Consider the following 4,764-nt stretch of genomic DNA (forward strand, 5'->3'; position numbering starts at 1 on the left):
TAGCAAAGGAACCAATTATAATCCCGGGCTGCTGTGTCCCTCACTCAAATTAGCATTAGCTCCATTGAGCTAATAGCAAACTTGTCATCCAGTTTTCAGCCACACCTTCAGCTGTCACACTTCCTTGTCTCAAGTGCAAGCATTTCTTGAAAACAATCCGTCCACTCCATCACGGGAAGAGCACTTACCAGAGAAAATGATTTGTTGGCAAACACGTTTCTTGTCCTCTTTGCCTTGAGGACGATGTTTTTGGTGAGCTGGCGTCTGTGGGTCTTGCATGGACACCATACAGTTTTAGAAAGTAGAATTCAATTAACAAAGTAAAATTCCAGTGATGATCCATGGTGCCAATGAAATGTTATTCTAGTTATCTTTCTTCTTTTTTTTTTTTAATCCGTACATGTGTCATTTGAAAACACTGTATAAAGGTGGCCTGTTGGGATAAGGAACATCTTCAAATGAGAAAATCTCTTGCCCCGGTGACAAATCTACAAGCCTCGCGAGAAACTCTGCAGATCACTCACATGCAGCCAGAAGAATATATTGACTGCAGCCCAAGCTCATGAGAAGATTGATCAATCCAGCAGACTTGCATTAATTGTGAAATAGAAGGGATGGTGCGATCAATGGTGGGAGTGAGAGTGTTGGAGAAACAACGCCACGTCGAGCTAATCCAATAGTGGGGAAGCTGATGTATAGCATATTGGAATCCTACCATCTGGGCACTTGTCACCATAAAAAATATCCCGCAATTATGGGGAAAAATTGAGCAGGCAGCAGTTGAGGCAACCTAATCAGCCCAATGCCACTGTAGTTCTCCTGATTAAACACTAAATTAAGTGGCACTCAGCTCGGTAACCTGCCTGCATTATGAAAAATAATCCTGGTGCTCACGTGAAAAGTTTGTATTTTAATCAAAGCCAACTATGAATATTAAACTATTCCTGGGCTATTTTGGTGTCGTTTAGCTGTGAACATGTTTAACAATTTATAAATGGATCTTTTGCCATTGGCTACAAGGGAAAAGGGTCCCATTCTATATTGGGAGGTAAGGCTTCCCATGCTAAAAATCAATTAGACTTGATTCAAGCTCAGAGAACTCTTAAGGAAAAAAAAAAAAAAAGAGAGAGAGAGAATGCATTCAAGAGGCCCTGGGAGAATTCAAATTTAGTTAACTTCTATAACGGTTTGCCTAAGGGCATCAACTCTATTCTTTGCTGAAAAACACGTGATCATTCCAGGAGGGTTGAGGCTTAATAAGCTGTGGGTACTACAAGGATCTCTTACACGCATGCGTCATTATCAAGTCCTGCAGCATAAGTCCACTGACAATCTAGGGCTAAATGGCAAATTTTCCAGGACCGAGAGGAAACTGCTTTTCGAGGACATTTGGAGAACGCAAAAGAAAGAACTCACAAGTATTAGCATCAAACCCAATTTCTAGTTGGACTTTCTATATAGATGCTTATCCTAGGACACCCATCAATGAGAATCCTTGATTGTTACATGCATTTGCAGAAGAGAACCCTCAGAAAGAGTTGACAGGGTACATTAGCGTCCCCTGCAGCCCAGTGTCTGGAAGCCTGGTGGTCTTTGGGAGAAACAGAGGTCATACCAGAATGGAGACACCCTGTTTGAAATGTCCTTTCTTGATCCGAAGACACTGTGCAACTAAAGTCCTCCCACTAAAGTGAGTTACAGCAGGAGTAGGCCAGATGAGAAATCAACTTCCTTCAGCTCTTCCTTTCTATTATATTTTGTTGTGTGTTTATTTTTGTTTTTAATGTCAAGTCAATTTATGGGCTTGCCTTTTAATTTAAAACACATTTTGTTCCTCTGGGTAGGAAAGAACTGATGGAAAAAGGGAGACTTCCAGGCCACGTCTGTGTAGTTTAAAAATCAAAACTTGTACAATAAGTTGGATTTATTTTATTGTATTAATTAATAGTCATTCATGCAGCCCTCATTCCATGCCAGGCAAGGTTCTAAGTGCTTTTATGTTATTATCATATTTAATTCTTCTGAGGATCCTGAGGGGTCCAAAGCTGCTCTCTTTATTTCTACTTTGCAGAAGAAGAAACTGAAGCCCAAAGAGCTTAAACAACTTGCCAAGTTCACATAGATTGTAAGTGGCAGATGGGGATTTGAATCCAGGCAGGTTCTTTCATGCTGTGTCCTGTCATAATAGGTTGGTCCTTCTGACGAGTTACTGGTCAATGATGCCAGTGATGGGAAGTGGGGAGAATTGGGTGCTGTTAGGTGGGATTAGCTCAAACTGTGCTGTAGGTTCTCCCAACCTCTTTTCTGCAAGCATCTCATTCCCCAGACATTCCTTCCAGCCATCCTCTGACATTATCTCTTTCTAAGGAGGTCATGTAGTGATGACCTGATCTGTGTGGTCTGGGTCAGACCAGATCACTCAAACTTCCAGAAAAAAAAGTGTGTTCTGAGCCTGACATGGAGTCACCAATGAGAAGCATCTCCAGAATCCAGCCCTCCAAAGACCTAGAATAATCTTAGGATGAGGCCATGATCACTGTCAGCTATTGACTGTCACTGAATGCTGAAGGCTCTAGTAGGAGCTTTGGTTCCACTTTCTTACTTAACTCTTCCATAACCATAAAAGGCCAATAAAGAAAAAAGTCCTAGTCTTAAGGACAAAGGACCTGAGGCTGGCAGACTACGTGCCTGGTAGATGAGGTCACATAACTGTTCGTGGCAGACCTGGGACTGAAACTTAGATCTGTTCAACTCCATCCTTTTTCATCTTCAAACCACGACTCATCTCCATCCACCCGGTGATGTCTGGGGCCACGTGGGCATGTCAGAAGGTCAGTAGCCTTCAGTCCCTCATCATATGGAAAGTCTCTTCCACTTTATTTCCCAAGCTCTGTTAAGGACTGCTTGGAGAGACAATAAGAGGCTTTGGAATAACACATCTCTGGCCTCCTTCCTTTCTCTCTGACGGTGTGATTCTTGAATATTCAAACAGTGCACAGGGGGTTGTGCTCCAGAAGAAAACGAGATCCAAAAGACAGTTCTTCATCATGGGATGATGCGTTTGAAGCTGACTCTTCAAACAAGAGAGACCTAATAATGGTTGGGATGCGATGTGCAACAGTATCATAGAAATTCTGGGCTTTCTTTTCCATTTTGACTAATCCTTGTAGACTGACAAACTGCCATAACCAACACTGCAAAGTCTACAGGAAAGAGGACAGGCCTTTTTAAATCCCCCCCCCCCGTCATTTATATTAAACTATTTGTTAGAGCAGAAATGCAAAAAACCCAACAAGAAGAAAATTCATCTTGCAACGGTGGCATTTCCTTTGAAGGGACAGAGGCAGCCATACGCATCCATCCACAGGGAGCTGAGATGCATGCTTTCCAGGTGCCCCACCCTGCACATCTGGAGCAGCCCCTCCCTCAGGTCCTTCCCACCTAGTGCTATGTTTCTGGGAAAGCATACCTGTGCTTACCACCCCTTCCCTACTTCCAGCTTAAGGACTTATGTATGAATCATAGAAACCCAACTCAAACTAGTCCAAGCACCAAAGGAAATTTAGCATGAACTAAGGATAGGTATTTGGCTCTTGGTCAAGAAAGGTCAGATGTCACCAAGGACATTTTTGCTCACTGTACCTTTGCGTTTCCCTCTGTGAATTTGCTTTCTTATTCTTTTTGTTCAGTAGCATTCCCAATCCACGCAGGAGCAAATGGCTGCCAGTATCTCCCAAATCACATAAACCACAGTCCACTGTGCAAGAGGATATTGTACCATTCTCTCTCTCCTTGGTCAAATGCCAAATTATCCATGGAAGCTTCCAACTAACTTCCAATTCCAGTTAGCTCTGGCTGGGTGTACCATGCAGAAACAAGACTGTTTCCATTGCAAGTGTGTCTCTAAAGTAAAGAGACAGTCTTTGAAAATATGTTCTCAACATCTATGTATCTCATAGGTCCAGACTTATTTCCCCAAAGAGAATCGGTTGTTGGAAACTGGCTGGCTGCTGAAATCTTGTCTCACCATACTGAAAAGGCAGGAGAGAAGTTGACATTCTCCTAGCTTTGGTGGCACCAAAGCTCCATCCACAGTCATTACCTGATGGATTGAATTTGCATTTCTTGGAGACCCAGGACATGATGGGGTCTGAATGAGACATGGAGAATGTATAACTTCCTAAGGAATTAGTACTCTCACTAAGATATCAAATACATTTTACAAATTCATTTCTACATCAGTTGTTATGTTGAAAATGGGATGAACAGAAAGTAGGAGAATGACCTTTATGAACTGTACAGAGCAGAGGAAAGGGCATGGACTTTGGAATCCAGCCCTGGTACCCATTGGCTCAATTATTTTATCTAAAAATCGATATAAAAATAGTTTCTACTCACATAAGGCTATTGAAAGAACTAAAAGAAGTAAGGTGTATTAAAAACTTAACCCAGGGTCTGCTCATAGTATATGTGTAATAAACAGGAGCCAGCCTCTCTCAGCTGGAAGTGATTTTGCCCCTGCCCCCGCCCCTACCCCGAGGACATGTGGCAATGGCTGGAGACATTTTTGTTTGCTAAAACTGGGAGAGGGATATTATTGGCATCTAGTGGGTACAGTTAAGTAAGGCTGCTAAACATCCAGCAATGCACAGGGCAGCCTCCCACAACAAAGAACTGTCTGTCTCAAGATGTCAATAGTGCCAGGGTTAAGAAGCCCTGTTGTAATCTATTACGGCAGCATCACTATTGATGTTCTTTGGAGTT

Source organism: Hippopotamus amphibius, chromosome 9 (genome assembly GCF_030028045.1).
Source record: "Hippopotamus amphibius kiboko isolate mHipAmp2 chromosome 9, mHipAmp2.hap2, whole genome shotgun sequence".
NCBI lineage: Eukaryota > Metazoa > Chordata > Mammalia > Artiodactyla > Hippopotamidae > Hippopotamus > Hippopotamus amphibius.